Raw genomic sequence first — 6926 nt, 5'->3', positions numbered from 1 at the left:
GAGTAGAAGGTTTTGAGAAAGGAAATAACATAAAAATACAGAAAAGAACTAGAGTTTTGGGTTTACCTCAAAGATTGCAAGATCAATCTAACATTCACCGAAATACTATAGCACTCACTTACTTCCCAAAGTGTTTGATAAGCTTATGATGTTTAAGCTTATAGTTTTTCCCCAAACCAAGTGTTTACACTCTCACACTCACTTAACACTAGCAGCCTCTGAACTTAGAGCAAATGGTGAATAATGGCTGGGTACTAGGTCCTATTTATAGAGTTTGGGAATGAAAATATCTTGATTTTACTTGAATAAAAATAATGGCTTTTTAGGTGAAAATCATTTGAATAATCGTTCAGCAGAGGCTGAAGACTCGTTCAGAAGATGCTGGACTGTTGAAGGAGTTTGAATGGCTGAAGGGAAAAGAATTCAAATGTATTTGAATTCATGCTGGTGGAGGCGATATATCGCCCCCTATAGGCGATATATCGCCTGGACCTTTGTTCCCGAGGCGACCGTGCATCGATTCGTGTTTTCCGTATCTACGTGCTGCGACATATCGCCCCCTATAGCTGCGATATATCGGCATACGCTGAATATTTAAACACGAATTTACACATTTTTAGCTGAGTTTGAATGGAGTAAACAGCCTTGACTAAGCCCTCAACGTGCTCAAAGCTGCTGACTGACCCTATACATTCAAACTTTTACCCTTATTTAATTTAATCCTCAAAAATACTTAATCCTTAATTACCATTCAAAACATGTGCTTAAAATCCTATTGGTTGATGTCTAAACCTTATAATATAATAATATAATCCTTAATATCAGACACATTAATCAAACCTTAGGTTATACTTAATATTCTTAAACTATAGGTTAAACTTAGAAAATCTATAAGTACTACTATGAGTGTCCAAATAACTCCCGGTCTGAACCAAAAATCCAAAGTAACAATGATAACACTAAACATACTATAATACTACTAAACAATTAGCTAAGTAAAGTTCTTGGACTCTACATTTTATATACCAAATAAATAATATTCTAACATTCTCCCACTTGGTCAGCATTTAAATTAATGTATTACTTAAGCCCGACGATCATCCCTGTTAGACAATAAACACATGAATCATGGCGATAGGTCCTCTTTTTATGACGAGTATTATCTTCCATGTATTACAATATATTTATTACATAACAATGTAATTTATGTGGCTATATACTTAAATGAATAAACCTTATGTTTATTCAGGTCCTGTGAAGATAAAATTTTCTCAAATAAAATTAAGATGCGCATAAATATGAGAAAACATCAAAATAAGAGTTTCATTGATAATAACTTCAGTTTGTACAATAAATTTACATAAGGGAACCAAGTCCCATGTTCACTACATGATCCTTGAATTTATGAGGTGGCAAGCCTTTCGTCATAGGATCAGCAATCATCAATTCAGTGCTAATGTGTTGAATGACCACTTTATTTTCTTTAACACGTTCTCTCACAGCTAAGTACTTGATGTCGATGTGCTTCCTTCGACTACCACTCTTGTTGTTCTTAGCCATGAATACAGCAGCTGAATTGTCGCAGAACATTCTCAATGGTCTAGATATAGAATCTACAACTCTAAGGCCTGAAATGAAACTCTTTAGCCATACACCATGAGATGTAGCTTCAAAACACGAAACGAACTCGGCTTCCATAGTAGAAGTAGCAGTTAAGGTCTGTTTGTTACTCCTCCATGATATAGCTCCACCGGCAAACATAAACACGTAACCAGAAGTTGATTTACGTGAATCAGTACAACCAGCAAAGTCTGAATCTGAGTAGCCAACTACTTCTAGGTTGTCGGTTCGTCTGAACATGAGTTTGTAATCCTTAGTACCCTGAAGATACCTCATAACTTTCTTTGCAGCTTTCCAGTGGTCTAATCCCAGGTTACTCTGAAATCTTCCTAGCATTCCGACAGCAAAGGCAATGTCGGGTCGTGTGCACACCTGAGCATACATCAAGCTTCCAACAGCAGAAGCATATGGGATGTTCTTCATTTCTTCCTTTTCAAAATCATTCTTTGGGCACTGGCTCAAATTTAGTTTATCACCCTTAACGATAGGAGCAACACTTGGTGAACAATCTTTCATCCGAAATCTCTCTAAAACTTTGTTAATGTAGGTTTCTTGAGATAGACTTAAGATACCTTTGAATCTATCTCGATGGATCTTAATGCCAATGACATAAGACACATCACCCATATCCTTCATCTCAAAGTTCTTTGAGAGAAATTGATTCACCTCATGTAGCATGCCCTTATCATTGGTTGCAAGAAAAATATCGTCCACATATAAAACAAGAAAACAAATCTTACTCCCACTGACCTTCTGGTATATACATTGATCCATGACATTCTCTTCAAATCCAAAAGAAGAGATGACATCATGGAATTTTAAATACCATTGGCGGGACGCTTGTTTTAAACCATAGATGGACTTCTTAAGCTTGCACACCAAATGCTCACCATCACTAGAGGAGAATCCTTCTGGTTGTTTCATGTATACCTCCTCTAGGTCACCATTTAGGAAGGCAGTTTTCACATCCATCTGCTGTAGCTCTAAATCGAAATGAGCAACTAATGCCAGGATAACTCTAAGGGAATCTTTCTTAGATACCGGAGAAAAGGTCTCCGTGTAGTCAATTCCTTCTTTTTGAGTGAATCCCTTAGCAACAAGTCTTGCTTTGTGTCTCTCAATGTTGCCTAATGAGTCTTTCTTTGTTTTGAAGACCCATTTACACCCAATAGCCATCGCCCCATTAGGCAACTCAACAAGATCCCAGACTCCGTTGTTTTTCATAGAATTCATTTCTTCATTCATGGCATTGTACCACAATTCCGATTCTTTGCTATTCATATCTTGTGAAAACGTTTCTGGATCATTTTCGGCTCCAATATTGTAGTCAGATTCTTGCAAATACACAATGTAGTCACTAGGTATCGCCGATTTTATTGTCCTAGTGGATCTTCTTAAGGCTACACCAGCAGGCTCTTGAGGAGCGGGTGGTTCAGCTTGTTGTTCAACAATTATAGGCAACTCTTGAACAACTTGATCCATTTGAACTTCATCATTGACTTATGGATCTTCAACAATTGGCTGTGGTGGTTGAACATCCATTTGGACTGCAGGGGTGTTATCGACCACAATCAATCTTGCTCTTGAGGTGGAGGGTTCTGAAGGATCTTTCTCAGAACCTAAGTCCTTGGATTGATCACTCCCACTAATCAAGGCATTTTCAAGAAATTTTGCATTCCTTGATTCCACAATCCTAGTGCAATGAGATGGACAATAAAACTTGTAACCTTTAGACCTTTCAGCGTAACCAATAAAGTATCCACTTATGGTCCTTGGGTCCATTTTCTTTTCTTGTGGATTGTATACCCTAACTTCAGATGGGCATCCCCAAATGCGTACATGTTGCAAACTCGGTTTCCAACCTTTCCATAATTCAAAAGGAGTTTTGGAGACTGCCTTGGTTGGAACTCGATTTAATATGTACACGGATGTCTTTAGAGCTTCAATCCACAAGGATTTAGGAAGTTTAGGGTTGCTGCTAAGCATACTTCACACCATGTCCATCAATGTTCGGTTTCTCCTTTCTGCAATACCATTTTGCTCGGATGTACCGGGCATGGTATATTGGGCAACAATCCCATTTTCTTGAAGAAACTTTGCAAAAGGAACAGGTGCTTGTCCATCTTCAGTGTATCTACCATAATATTCTCCACCTCTATCTGATCTCACTATCTTAATTTGCTTGTTGCATTGTTTCTCTACTTCAGCTTTAAATATCTTAAAGACATCTAACGCTTCGCTTTTGTTATGAAGTAAGTAGATATACATGTAGCGTGAGTAATCATCTATGAAAGAGATAAAGTATTTCTGACCATATAAGTTCATGTCTGGACTACATATATCAGTATGTATGATTTATAATAGGTCAGAACTCCTATGGATACCACTTTTCTTAGACTTGGAGGTATGCTTTCCCTTAATGCAATCCACACAAATATCAAAATCAGTAAAATCTAAGGTATTGAGTACCCCATCATTTACTAACCTTCTAATTCTATCAATAGAGATATGTCTCAATCTCCGGTGCCATAATGTAGAGGAATTCTCATTCATAACACATCTTTTATTGCCAGCGTGAACGTGCACAGTATTATAAGCGGTATTGTTTTGTAAATTAAGGCAGTAAAGACCATCAGACAAAATACCATTTCCAACACATTCAGATTTATTATATAAATTAAAAGATTTGTCTGAAAATGTAAAGGAAAAACCAAAAGGTACAAGTCTTGAAACGGAAATCAAGTTTCTAGAGAAACGTGGTACATAAAATGTCTTTTCTAATTTTAAAACAAAACCGCTACTTAAAACTAAATGGCACGTTCCTATAGCCTCCACATGTGAGCCCATCTTGTTTCCGGATAAGATGCTTTGCTCACTTTCCACTGGCTTCCTTAGGTTTTGTAAACCCTGCAAGGAATTTGAAATGTGAATTGTCGATCCAGAATCAATCCACCGTGTGTTAATATTAACATTAGCCATATTAGATTCATAACATATGAATGAAATTGGATTACCTTTGTCGTCCATCCATTTCTTGAACTTGGCGCATTTCTTTTTCGCATGTCCCTTCTTTTTGCAGAAGAAACATTTGATGGAATCCTTCTTTATATCGCCTTGGGGAGGCACTTTATTTTTCCCCTTGTCCTTCTTGGATGGTTTGCGTTTCTTGCCTTGGGTGGCCATATGAGCACTTTCACCTTGTTCCTGCAGGAGCCTTGCTTCTTCTTGAGCACACATGGTTATCAGTTCATTGATACTCCATTTGTCCTTATGTGTGTTGTAGGAAATTTTGAAAGGCCCATATTGAGGTGGAAGATGGTTAAGGATGTAGTCGACTAGGAAGGTTTCAGGAATGACTACATCGAGTTTCTTCAGTTGAGCAGAAATGTCCCTCATCTTTGAAATATGTTCTCTAACTCCTTTGACACCAGTGAGTTTTGTGGATGAGAACTGGTGGATGAGGTTGTTGTAAAGTGGTTTGTCCGAAGTGTCGAACTGCTCATCGATCAGTTTGATCAAGTCTTTGACTTTCTCAAGTTGCTCCACCGATCCACGCATTCCCAGAGGGATCTTGGACATGATGAACATGATGCTGAGGCGACTGGACCGCTCCCATTTCTCATATAGTGCGATCTGAGCAGCAGTGCTAGTCGCAGTGATTGCAGCAGGTTCGTCCTTCCTTATTGCGTAGTCCATGTCGGTGCAGCCTAAATGAAGAAGAACTCGTTCCTTCCAGATTTTGAAATTATCACCCCTAAGCTCAGGTATTTCGGTAAGGATTTCAGCGAAACTAGAGGATGATGAAGAAGCTGCATGAATAGGATTACAAACTTAGATTTAGAAGATTGAGGCTTAATGAAGTCATGTTTTACCAATGTATAACATGCTGAAGAATGAAATTTTATTAAACAAAAATTGCATGTGGGCTAAATTTTTAATTTAATAAAATTGGATGTAAAGGATGATAGATTATTCAAATGAATTATTTGGGATAAAGTAAGGTTTGATACTTCTATCTTTATTTAAACTTTATGATAAAACTTATTAAATTAATTTCATAACTCTTGTGGGTAAATTAAGAAAATTAATTTAATATATTATCCTAATTAATTATATAAATATAATAAAATCCCTGTGGGGTAAAATTGTTATATTTATATAATCAATCACAATTTTGTCCATTATGTGATCCTTTCAAATTAATATATAATTTTATATAATTAAAGATGATGTGGCTACTCCCTAATTATGTAAAATTATATGGTTCACAAGACATTATGTTTTAGGCTCTAGGAAGACCTAAGAACAATTTCGTTATAACATAATAGGCAATCACAGAGAGTGGTGCTCCTAGTGTGGTCGTCCGAAGATCATTAAAAACCGTTCTAGATTTAAGCATTTGTCTCAGTTTCATGCGTTCTTATATCAACCACAAAATTGTTTATGAATTATTCATAATTTTATTCATCCTAAATGTGTTATGAATATTTTATGAATAAATTATGAAGATTAATGTGCTAAATATTATTCAACCTATCTTAATGTTTGAATATAATCTAAATATATCTAGCACAATAATGGAATACATATAATGTATTTAAAATTATAAAGGCATACATACAAAATTAAAGATAATTATACTAAAAATAAATTTTGCATGAATAAGAACAAAATAATCACACAAATTAGTATAATTAATTATATGTACGAAAATAAAATAATTCCATATATATACTTAATGGCAGAAAAAATCATGCTTAATAAAACAATAACATCATTTACTGATTTCGTGAATTAATAAAATAATTGCACAAACTTAATTGTAAAAATTAATTACATTCTTAAAATAGCACAATTATTTAATATTGCATGAATAAAAGAAATATACCATGCAATAAATACACCAAAATCAAGTAATTGCACATTTTAATTAATTTCCAAATATATAATTTACCAAAATTATATGTTTTAATTAAATTGGCAAAAGAATTAAAAAATAAAATTTATTGTCCAAATAAGCATTAAAATGAAGAAAATAACAAAATTCCAAAATAAATCAAAAAATTAATTTTCGTAATTTTCTTCAATTTTTTTATTTTTTTATTTTTTAAAATCTGCCATGGGGAAAACGACACGTTTCCCCTTAGAATCGTCAAATAACCCGTCAAACAACGGGTAGTTTGTTGTGCTGTTGGCCATAACCTGATTCTTCAAAATTCAACAACACAATGAGTTGGAAAACTCATTTTTAATGCATAAAGTAATTTAAAAATATGAACTTAAGGATTTCTCATGATGTGGAGATT

This window comes from Humulus lupulus, chromosome 1 (genome assembly GCF_963169125.1).
Source record: "Humulus lupulus chromosome 1, drHumLupu1.1, whole genome shotgun sequence".
NCBI lineage: Eukaryota > Viridiplantae > Streptophyta > Magnoliopsida > Rosales > Cannabaceae > Humulus > Humulus lupulus.
Note: the sequence above shows the minus strand (reverse complement) of the source record.